A 12,657-nucleotide genomic window follows, 5' to 3' on the forward strand; every position below is an offset into this window, starting at 1 on the left:
TGACAAAAACATTTTCATTTAAGAGTGGTTAAACACCTATAAGGTGGCAAGCTTAGTCTTAACTGTTGTACAAACAATCAGGGCTCGAACAGAGAAAGATGGTTTTTTCAGCACGTGCTGGCGGTTCTTTCTGTTCATTTGCTTAGTTGCACGTACAGAGTGTTACGCTGGGCACAGAAGCGTAAACCGAGCGGGGGACGCTTAGAAGCTCAACACATAGGGGCATGATCATAAAAGTAGATAACGCTCAGGGGAGAAATCGGACGTACTCGGGTCTGCATGGGCTACACGCGACATTTCATTTAAGATGTTAGAAACACCTATAATGTGGGCAAGCTTTCGTTCGTAACTTTGGACAAACCTCTAGTCTCTAACAAAGAGAAAGGAAGGTTTTCAGCACGGCGGGAGTGCTTTGTTCTTCTGGTTCATTGCTTAGGCACTAACAGAGGGGTTACGGGTCACAAAAGCGCGAAACTGAGCGGTTGAGGCGTAAGCACCTCAACAGAGGTCTGAGCAGAAAACTAGTAACTCCTGGAATCTGTTGGGGCGGGCAATTGCTAAAACATTCAGGGAAGATGTAGAAACATCGTCTATAAGGTGGGCAAGCGGGGCGTCTTAACGGGGTACAAACGAGCAGGCTCGAACAAGAAGAACGAAGGTTTGCAGCACGTGTGGGGGCTTTGTTCTGCGGGTCATTTTGCTTAGTTTGCACGAACCGAATGTGTTTCGTTCACAGAAGTGGCGAAACTGACGTTGTGAACGCTGAGAACCTCAAACAATAAGTTCATGAGCCAGAAAACTAGGGAACTCACTGAAATCGGGGGATGGCATGGGCTAGACACACGCGCGGTTCATGGAGAGGGGGAGAAACACCTATAATGTGGCAAGCTTAAGGCGTAAAACGGGGGGAACAAACCATCATTAACTCTAACAAGAAAGACAGAAGTGTCGGTGAGGCAGCACGGAGGGCGGGCTTCCTCGAGTTGGGCGGGGCATGTGCGAAAGATGGGCACGAACAGAGTGTTGGTACTGTTCACAGAAGCGCTAAACGGAGCGGGGTGAGGCGGACGAAAGCTCAAACATAGGGTGCGGGAAGGAGGGGATCATAAAACGAGTAACACACTGGAAATCTGTTTGTCTGCATTGCAAAAACATGTCAAGTTAAGATGTTAGAAACCACTTTTCAGTAATGGTGGCAAGCATTGGTTTGAAGTCCCTACAACTTTGCGGTAGCAAGGCCGGAAAGCCATCCATACTCTAACAGAGAAAGAAGGGGGTCAGCACTTGTGGGCTTTGTTGCTGTTCCATATTGCTTAGTGGCACTCAGCAAGTGTTTTCGTTCAAGAACGCTAACCTGAGCGTTTTCGAACGGCTTAAACCTCAACATAAGTGCTGGACAAAAACTAGTAACTCATGAATCTGTTTGCTGCAGTGCAAAAACCGGTCAATTAAGAGGGTTAGAAACACGTTCATGTGGGCAACTGTTAGTCGGAACTTTGTACAAACCAGCATACTAGAACAGAGAAGAAGGGGGCAGCACTTGTGGGCGTTCGGGGGGTCAGGGGGGCGAGTCGATTTGCGTAGGTCATGGACATAGTGTGTCAGATCGCGAAACGGACTAACTAGTCAGGGAGGCGTGACAACCTGAACGCGCACTGCTAAAGTCAGGAGCCGAAACTAGTAACTGACACAAACTATACTGCGGTGTTATGGTGCATGCGAAAACATTGCAGTTAAGAGGGTAGAAACACCTTTCATGGGGGCAAGCGTTGGAGTCTGAACTGGGCATAACAAACCAGCAGACTATAACAGAGAAACGAAGGGGTCAGCACGGGTGGGCTTGGGCTGCGGGGTCAGTGGCGTAGGGGCACGAACAGAGTGGGGTTCTAGTGCACAGAAGCGCGAAACTGAAGCGGTTGACGGCGTTAGAACCGCAAACAAGAGGGTAGATCATAACCAGTACCTCACGGAAAGCTGGTGCTGCATGGCAAAAACTCAGGGAAGAGGTAAAACACCGAAATGGGGGCAAGCTGAGGCTACTTGGTCAAACCACAACGCGAACAGAGGAAAAAGGGTGTCAGCCTTGGGGGCTGTGTTTCTGGTCAGTTGCGGAGTGCACTAACAGAGTGAGTGCTGTTCACAGAAGCGCTAACTGATCGTGTGTTGACGCTGAATTAGAAGCTGCAACAGAAGGTGCAGGATCATACAACTAGTACTCACTGAAAGCGGGTGTCTTCGCAGTGGCATAAAACATTTCAGTGGTAGGATGTTAAAACACATTCGTTATTGGCAAGCGTGAGTGCTGTACACTTGGCACACCATCAACGCTACACAGCCCAGAAAGACAAGTGTCCACAGCACGGGTGGGCATCGGGTGGCAGTGGCAGTTTGGCTAACAGAGGCGCGAACGGTCCAGAAGCGCGCGACACAGAAGCGCGGGTCAGTCACTTGGCGCTTGGCAGGATGAACTCAACATGGCGGCATGATCTATTAAACGAGTATCTGCACGAAAGCGGGGCTGCGGCTAGACGTGCATTTTGGGCGAAAAACATTGCGCGTGAACAAGGAGGTGAGAAACACCTACTAAGGGGGCACGCTTTAGAGGCTTAACGGGGTCACAACCAGCATCCCACTCCTAACCAAGAAAGGCGACGGGGGGCATCAGCACTGGGGGAGTTCGGTGTCTGGGTCAGCAGGGCGGAGGGCTGAAGGGCACGACCAGAAGGGGTTGCTGGGGCACAGAAGCGGAAACGAGCGGGGAGGCCGTGAAAGCGCAAAACATCGAGGTCATGTCGTAAAAAACGGGTCGCACGCACACGGGAAGCGGGGGCGGCAGGGCAAACAGGGCAGGGAAAGGGGGAGAAACACCGTAAAGGGGGGCAAGCTGTAGGCGTAAACGGTGGGACACACCGCAGACTCTAACAGAGAAAGAAGGTTGGTCAAGCACGGGGGGGGGCGGGCGGCGGGGCAGTGGGCGGAGGGCACTAACAGAGTGGGGTTGGTTCACAACGCGCTAAACGAGCGCAGGGGACGCGGAGAAGCTCAAACAGAAGTGCATGATCATAAACTAGTAACGCACGGAAATCTGTGTGCGGCATTGCAAAAACATTTCATTGTTGAAGAAGGGAAAAACCTGAAGAATGGGGCGAGCGGGAGTCTGAACGTGTGGACAAACCATCAGCGCGAACAGAGAAGAAGGGGGCAAGCACGGGGTCGGGTGCGGGCTGGCGGGTCAGAGTTGCGTAGGGGCACGAACAGAGGGGTGCGGGGGGTCACAGAAGCGCTAAACGGAGCGGTGGTATGCGGGGAGAAGCGCAAACATAAGGTTCATGAGCAAAAACTAGAGAACAGCACCCGAAAGCTGGGGGGCGGCATGGCAAAAACAGTTCAGGGAAGATGGGAAAAACACGGGATGGGGGGCAAGCTGGAGTCGTGAACTGGGGACAAACCAGCAGACTCTAACACAGAAAGAAGGTTGGGCAGCAGCGTTGGGGTGGGGGTCTGTTCATATGGGGGGCGGTGTGCTCAACGAAAGTGCTGGCGGGTCACAGAAGCGCTAAACTGAGAGGGGTGAGGCTTACGAAACTTCAACATAATGGCAGGATCATAAACTAGTAACGCCGGGAAAGGGGAAGCGGGGACGGGGCAGGGCAAAAAAAACAGGCAGGAAGGGGGTGGCAACCATTCAAGGGGGCAGCTGGAGGGCGTAACTTTGCACAAACCATCATACTATAACAGAGAAAGAAGGGGGCAGCACGGGGGTGGCGCGGGCGGCTGGGGCAGGGGCTTAGGTGCACGTAACAGAGGGGTTGCGGGTCACAGAAGCGCAAAACGGAGCAGGGAAGCGGGAGAAAGCGCAAACGAAGGTAAGATCGAAAACAGGAGCACAAACGAGTAACGCGGTGCTGAAAGGGGGTACTAAAACTATCAAAAACGGTCAGTGTCGACGACATGTGGAGCGATGCGTAGCAACACCGTCTGCCGATGGCTATTGGGCAAGCGGGGAGTCGTAACGTGGTGCAGACAACACATTTCCCACCCTCACTCGTAACAGGAAGAAGGTACGGCACACGGCACCGGGCGGTGTCTGGCTGATCCGCGCACGCTCGTAGCGATAGGTTCTGCGTGGTGTGCCCCAACTAACAGAGTTGCGGGTCACAGAACGCGAAACTGAGCGTTTAGGATTGGAACTGCAAACAGAAGGCATGATCAAGACAACGAGAACACACTGGAAGCGCGTAAGCGCACGGCAAATCACCTGTCAGGTAACACAGCAGAAACACCCCGTAAGGGGGCAAGCTTTAGTCGAACTGCGTACAAACCTCAGACGCTAACAGAAAAGCGGGTGGGCGAGCACGGGGGGGCGTGCATGCGGGGGCAGTGGCTGTAGTAGGGCCTAACAGAGGGGGTTCTGGTCACAGAAGCGCGAAACTGAGCGGGTTATATGTAGAACTTGAAAGCCCAACAAGTGCAGGATCAGAAAACGAGTATCGACGTGAAAGCTCGGGCGGCATGGCAAAACAGGCAGGAAGATGGAGAAACACGGAAGAGGGGCAAGCGTAAAGTCGTAACGTTGGAACAAACCAGCAGGGCGAACAACAGAGAAAGAAGGTTGTGCAGCACGGGGGGGCTTTCTGTTCTGTTCATTGGGGTAGGGGCACTAACAGAGGGGGGCCGGGCACAGAAGCAGCGAGAACGGAGAGCGTTGGGGACGCCGGAAAGCTCAAACAGAAGGTCATGATCACAAAACTAGTACTCACGGAAAGCGGTTAATTGCATTGCAAAACATTGCAGGTGAAGAGTGGTAGAAACACCAGTAAAAGGGGGCGACAGCGGGAGCGGGAACGTGGTGACAAACCAGCAGACGCGAACAGAGAAGAAGTTTTTTCAGCACTTGGGGGCGCGTGCGTGGGGGCATCATGGCTTAGTTGCACGAAACAGAGTGGGGCGGTTCCACATAAGCGCGAAAACGGAGGCGCGGTTTGGCTTAGAAGCCGCAAACATACGGTCAGGATCATAAAACTAGAACGCACGGAAATCGGGGGCGTCGGCAGGGCCAAAACTTCAGTGGACATGTGAAAACACCGAGTAGGTGGGGCAAGCAAGGGAGTCTTAACTTTGGGCAACAACCAGCAGACTCGCACAGAAAAGGAAGGTTTGGCAAGCACTCGGGGCGGTGGGGGCGGGGCAGCTGTCTATATTGGCACTAACAGACTGGGGTGGGGGCACGAGGCAGCGCTAAAAAACTGCAGCGGGGGGAACGCGGAGAAGCGAAACAGAAGGGTCAGGATCACTAAACTAGTTACGCACGGGAAATCTGTGCGGGGGGGGTTTCTGCAGGGGCAAATTCTGGCAGGTAACACGGAGAAACCGAGAATGGGGGCAGCGGATCCCTGAACGTTGGTACAACCACCAGACGATTACAGAGAAAGAAGGTTTTTCAGCCTTGTGTGGCTTGTTTCTGGTTCCTGACCTTTTAGTTTGCCCGCACCAAGTGGGGCTGGGCACAGAAGCGCTTAAACTGTAGCGGTTTACCGATAGAACCGCAACAGAAGTTCGGATCAGACAACAAGGAACGCCAAAGCGGGGGTCCTGTTTATTGCAGGGCAAGAACCTGTCAGGGAAGGGTATGAAACACGTTGAATGTGGGCAAGCTTGGCGGTCGTAACTTTGGACAAACGCAGCAAGACTCTAAACCAGAAGAGGTGTCAGCACGTGTGGGCTGTGTGTCTGCGTCATGTGGCTTAGGGGGCACGAACAGTGTTTTCGAGGCACAGAAGCGCTAAACTGAAGTGTTTACGCTTCAGAAAGTGCAACAGAAGTTCAGGAGCCGAAAGACTAGTAACCACGGGAAACAACGTGTGCCGCATTGCAAAAACAGTGCAGTTTAAGATGGTAGAAACACCTATAAGGTGGGCAAAGCGGTAGTCCTAAACTTTGTACAACCATTCAAGCTATACCAGAGAAAGAAAGGTTTTCAGCACTGTGGGCGTTGGGGGTCCGGGTGCGTTGCTTGAGTTACACTAACAGATTGTTTTGGGCTTACACAGTACGCTAACTGAGCGGTTTTACGCGGTAGAAGCTGAAACATACGGTCATGATACATAAAACTAGTAACTCAGGGAAATCTGTTTTCCTGCATTGCAAAAACATTTCATTTGAACATGTTAGAAACACGATTTAATGTGGCAAGCGTTTAGTCATGAACGGTGTACAAACTCATAGACGCCGAACAGAAAAAAGGGGGGCAGCACGGGGGTGCCTATTGGTGCTGGGCATAGTTTGCTTAGGTTTGCACTACAGAGGGGGGCTGGGCACAGAAGCGCTAACTGACTGGTACGCTAGAACCTCAACAGAGTCTTCATGACAGAAAACGAGGAACAGCCGGAAAGCGTGTCTGGCAGGGCAAAAAACAGGCAGTTAAGGAGGGGAGAACACCGATAATGGGCAAGCGGGATCGGAACTTGTGAAGAAACCATCAGACGCCTCAGAGAAAGGTCAGCAACGTGGGGCGTGTGGCGGCAGGTGCTGGATGCACTAACAGAGGGGGGGGGGGGGGGGGGGGCACGAAGCGCGAAACGGAGCGTTTGGCTGAGAAGCTCAAACAGAATGCAAGCAGCAAAACCGAGGATCACTCACGGATAGCGTGGGCGGCGGGGGCAAAAACGGTCATGAGAAGGTTAGAACACCCTATCTAGTGGGCACGCGGGGAGCTGTAACGGTTAACAAAACCAGCAGACGCGAACAGAGGAAAGAAGGTGGGCGCACGGGGGGGCGGGGGGGCTGGGCGGGGCTGAGGGGCACGAACAAGGGGGTTCGGTGCACAGAACGCGAAACTGAGCGGGGGAACGCGGAGAACCCAAAACATAAGTGCAGGAGCATAAAAACATAACTCACGGGGAAGCGGGGGCGCAGGGGGGCAGACAGGCAGGGAGGGGGGAGAAACACCGAGAAGGGGGGCAACGGGAGGCGGAACGGGACAAACCACCGACGCGAACAAGAGGAGGGGGCACACGGTTCTTTGCGGTTGGCTGCTTGGCTAGGGCACTAACAGAGTGTTTATGACGGGTTCAGCAGAAGCACGAACGGAGAGGGCGAGCATGCTTAATCTCAAAACATGGTTGGCTATGGATCAGAAAACGAGCAACTCGCATAGAAAATCTGGTGTGGCTGCGCACGGGCTGAACCATTTCAGTCAAAGAGGGGGAGAAACAGAGTGTGGGGGGCAAGCGGTTTAGCGGCAACGGGGACAAACGATCAGATCGCTAACAAAAAGAAGGTGGCGCAGCGGGGGGGCTGGCTGTCGGGCCTGGCGTGTGTGGCAACGAAGAGGGTTGGCTGTTCCGGACGCTGACTGAGGCGGGTGGTAGGCAGAGAAGCCGCAAACATAGTTCAGGATCAGAAAACGAGTAACGCACTGAAAGGGGAGGTGCCTGCACGGCGAAAACAGGTCGGTGAAGAGTTAAACTCGTGCATGGGGGCAAGCTTGAGGCTGCACGGGGGTAACCAACTATCATTTTTAAAAGAGAAAATGAGGTTTTCAGGATTTTTGGGCTTTTTTCTGTTCATTTGCTTAGATGCTAACAGATGTTTACTGTTCACAGAATCGCTAAACTAAGCGTCAATGCTGAGATTTCAAATTAATTCATGATCATAAACTAGTAACTCACTGAAGTCTGATTTCTGCATTGCAAAAACCCTTCATTTAAGATGTTAGAAACATGTTTAATTGGGGGGCAAGAGTTTGTCTTACAATGCATCAAAAACTTCCTATAAAAGATAAAAAAGGGGGTTCCCGCACTTTTTGGGCTTTTCCTTTTTGGTTATTTACTTAAAATTGCATTAAAAGATTCTTTCTGGTCCCCGAATTCGCTAAACTAAGCGCTTGTGCTTTGAACCTCTAAACCCTATGTTTTTGGTTCATAAAACTAGTAACCTAACCCCTGAAAAACTGATTCCTGCCCCCTAAAAAACTTTACTTTAGATATTGAAAACTTTAAAGTGAGCTCGCTTTATTTTTTTTCTTTCTAAAACCCCATTCTCTAACAAAAGAAAAAACATTTTCAACCCTTTTTTCTTTCTTTCTGTGCAATTGCCTAGTTTTTACTAACAGATTTTTCCTGTTTTCCCGAATCGCTAAACTAAGCGTCTAATGCTGAAATGTTCAAATATAAGTTCTTGTCATAAAACTAGTAACTCACCGAAACGGGTTTTTCCCGCCTTGGGAAAAACACTTCATTTTTGGTGTTAAAACCTTTAGTGTGGGCAAGCTTTAGGGTTTTTTTTTAAAAAAAACTATCATTCCCTAACAGAGAAAAAAAGGTTTTTTAGCTTTGTGGGCTTTTTTTTTTTTGTTTTATTTCTTTAATTTTTCAAAAAGAAATTTTACTGTTCCAGAACGCTAAACTAAGCGTCTAATTCTGAGTTTTCAAATTAAGTTCATTTCATAAAACTAAATAAATCCCGAAATCATTTTTCCCCGCATTGCAAAAACATCATTTTAGTGTTAGAAACAGTTTTTTAAAGTGGCAAGTGTTTTCTTTCCAATGCCAACCCCAAATTTTCCCCAAAAACAGATAAAAAAGGGATTTGCCCTTTTGGGCTTTCCTTTTGGTTTATTTTTCTTATTTTCATTAAAAATTTTTACCGTTCACAGAATCGCTAAATAAGCGACTTTTTGCTTTTAAACTCTAACAATTTTCCTGACATAAAACTAGGAACTCACTGAAATCGGAAATTTTTGCATTGAAAACCCCTTCAAATTTAAAATTTAGAAACCTCTTTAAAGTGGCTAGCTTAGTTTTATCTTTCTACAAACCCTCATTCCTAACAGAGAAAAACATTTTCAGCACTTGTGGGGGCTTTTTTTCTGTGCAATTGCCTAAATTTGGGCTAACAGAGGGTTCCTGTTTTACAGAATCGCAAACAAGCGTCCCCAATTCTGAGTGTTTTAAATATAAATTCATGTCATAAAAATAGTAACTCACTGAAAAAAGGTTTTTTTGCTTGAAAACACTTTTTATTTTTAGATGATAAACTCTTTAGTGTGGGCAAGCTTTTGGGTTTTTTTTTCCCAAAAAACATCATTTCTCTAACGAAAAAATTTTGGTTTTTTAGGCCCCTTTGTTTTTGGGCTTTTTTTTTTTGGGTTTTATTTGGGTTTTAAAGCACTAAAAAAGGGCCTGGTTTTACAGAATTTCCCAACTAAACGTCTAAAGCTGGGTTTTCAAATATAAGTTCATGATCATAAAATAGTTTAAATCACCGAAAACTGATTTTTTTGCCTTGCAAAAAACCAAACTTTTAGATGTTAGAAAAAATGTTTTTAAAGTGGGCAAGTGTTTAGGGCTTACAAGTGCCCTAAACCAAATTTCTTTTAAAGATAAAAAAGGTGTTCAGCACTTGGGGGGCTTTCCCTTTTTGTTTTTTGCTTTGTTTTCATTCCAGAGTCTTACTGTTCCAGAATCGGGTAAAAAACGGGCTTTTTGCTTTGAAGCTCTAACATTGTTTTTGATCCCTAAAAATAGTTAACTCCCTGAAATCTGGGTTTTGTTGCAAAATCACTTCATATTAGATTTAGAACTCTATAAAAGGGGGGCTAGCTTTATTTTTATCTTTTTAACCCAAACCCCTATTTTCTAACAAGAAAAAACCTTTTCGCACTTGTGTGCTTTCCTTTTTGTGCAATTTCCCCAGTTGGGCTAACAGAGGGGTTCCCGTTCACGAAACCCCTAAACTAAGCGTTTAATCTGAGATTTTCAAAAATATTCATTCATAAAAATAGTAACTCCTGAATCGTTTTTTTGCTTGGGAAAAACATTTATTTTTAAAAGTTGAAACACTTTAGTGTGGGGAAGCTTTTAAATTTTTTTTTGTCAAAAAAACTACCCTTCTCTAACAGAGAAAATGAGGGTTTTAGCATTTTTGGCTTTTTTTCTGTTCATTTGCTTAGATGCATTCGAGTGTTTTTGTTCACAGGAAACGCTAAACCCAGCGTCTAATGCCCGGATGTTCCAAAAATAAGGTTTATGATCAAAACTAGTAACCCCCCGCAAACTTATTTCTCATTTCAAAAACAGAATTTATTTTGATGTAAAAAACATGTTTTAAAGTGGGCAAAAGTTTGTCTTACAAGGGCATCCCCAAACCCAATTTCTATAACAGATAAAAAAAGGGGTTCGCAATTGGGGCTTTCCCTTTTTGTTTCCCTTTGCTTAGGTTGCATTTTTTCAGAGTCTTCTGTTTTACCAGAATCGCTAAACAAGCGACTTTTGCTTTTTAAACTCTAACTATGTTCATGATCAAAATAGAACTCACGAAAGCTTATTTCTGCATTGCAAAAACACTTCATTTAGATTTTGAAACTCTATAATGGGAAACTGCTTTAGTTTTTCTTTTTTACAAACCACCCCTCTTTAAAAAGAAATAAAATTTTCCACTTTTTTGCTTTTTTTTCGTGCAAATTTCCTAAAGGCCCAAAAGAGTGTTTTGTTCACAAAAAATCGCTAAACTAGCGTCAATGGTGAATGTTCAAATAAAGTTCAAGATCTAAAACTATAACTCACTGAAAACGGTTTTTTTGTTTGGGAAAAACCCTTCATTTTAGATGTTAAAAAACATCTTTAAATGTGGCAAGCTTTATTTTTAAATTTTTTAACAAAAACATTCCCCTAAAAAGAAAATGAGGTTTTTCAGGGTTTTTTGGGGGTTTTTTTTCTGGGTTTATTTTTCTTAGATGCATTAACCCAAATTTTTCCCGTTCCAGAATCGTAAAAACCCTCTAAGTGGGGGAAATTTTAAATAAAAAGTTCATGATCATAAAAAGATAACTCACTAAATCTTGGGTTTTTCAAATTTGCAAAAACACTTCATTTTAGATTTAAAACCTGTTAAGTGGGGAAGAGTTTAAATCCCTTTCAAGTGCATCAAACCCAAATTTCATTCGAAAAAAGGTTTCAAAAAACTTCTTTCCTTTGTTCAGCACTTTAAAAAGACTTACTGTTCACAGAATCGCTAAACTAAGGGGCTTGTCTTTTAATTTTCCCAAAATATGTTCAAAGATCATAAAACAAAACTTCACTGAAGGGTTTTATTTCCATTTAAAAACCCTTTACTTTAGATATTAGAAACCTCTTTTAAAGTGAGCAGCTTTAGTTTTAAACTTTTTTACAAACCACCTCCCCCCAATTTTTCCCCCCTTTCCCCTTTTTCCCCCCCCTTCCCCAAAAATCCGGTTTCCCCCCCCCCCCCGAAACCCACGGCCCTTTCCCCCTTTCTTTTCCTCCCCTCTCCTTTTTTCCCCTTCCCCCCTTCCTTTTTCCCCCCCTTTTTCCCCCCTTTTTTTTTTTTCCCCCTTCCCCCCCCTAACCCGAGAAAAAATTTTCAGCATTTTTGGGCTTTCTTTCGTTCAATTTTCCTTTGTTTATTTCCAATTGGGTTTGTTTACAAATCGCTAAAAATAAGCGTCTCAAAGCTGAGAGTTCAAAAATTTAAATTCATGATCATAAAACTAGTAACCAATGAAATCGGTTTTTTGCATTGCAAAAAAACTTTTTTTAGAGGGTTTGAAAAATTTTTTTGTGGGGAAAGTTTTTTTATTTTTACAAACCTACCCCCTTTTTTAACAGAAAAAAGGTTTTTTTAGATTTTTGGGCTTTCCCTTTTGTTCATTTCTTCGTTTATTTAAACAGAGTTTACGTTTACAAATCGTAAACAAGGACTTGGTGTTTTAATTAAAGTTTTAGGTCTAAAAATATAACTTTACTGAAACTGATTTCTGCATTTAAAAAAACTTTATTTGATTTAGAAACATTTTTTTAAAGTTTGGGAAAATTTAGTTTTCCTTTTTTTCAAAACCCCCTTCTTAAAAAGGGGAAAAAATTTTCCCGCACATTTTGGGCTTTCCTTCTGTTCCTTTTCCCCTTTTTTCAAACAGAGTTTCCCGGTTTACAAAACCGCTAAACTAAGCGCTTTGTTTTTAATTTTTAAAATTAATTTCAGATCAAAAACCAGTAAATCACTGAAACGGGTTTCTTTTTGCCCCTTTAAAAAAACTTTTTATTTTTTGATATAGAAAAATCTTTAAAGGGGGCAAACTTTAGTTTTTATTTTTCACAAACCTTTTTTCTTAACAGGGAAAAAATTTTTCAGCATTTTTGGGGGGTTTTTTTCTGTTCAGTTGCCTAGTTTTCAAACAGAATGTTCCGGTTTACAGAATCGCTAAACTAAACGTCTAATGCTGGTTGTCCAAAAATAAGTTCAAAGATCATAAACTATAACTCCCCCGAAATCGTTTTTTGCCTTGGGAAACACTTTATTTGTGGTTTTAAAAAAATTTTAATGTGGGCAAAGTTTTTTTTTTCAACAAACCACTTTTTTAACAGAAAAAAGGTTTTTTAGCCCGTGGGCTTTTTTTTTGTTCTTTCTTAGTTTTCATTTCAGAATGTTACTTTTTCCCCAGAAAACGCTAAAAAATAAGCGCTTGTGGTTTTTTTCAAAATAATTCAGGTATAAAACTAGTAAATCACCGAAACGATTTCTGCATTTTTAAAAACACTTTATTTTTGATTTTGAAAAATTTTAATGTGAGCAAAAATTTTTTGTTTAATTCTTTTACCAAAAAATTTCTCCCAAAAAGAAAAACAATTTTCAGGGACT

The sequence above is a fragment of the Cyprinus carpio genome, chromosome B13 (assembly GCF_018340385.1).
Source record: "Cyprinus carpio isolate SPL01 chromosome B13, ASM1834038v1, whole genome shotgun sequence".
NCBI lineage: Eukaryota > Metazoa > Chordata > Actinopteri > Cypriniformes > Cyprinidae > Cyprinus > Cyprinus carpio.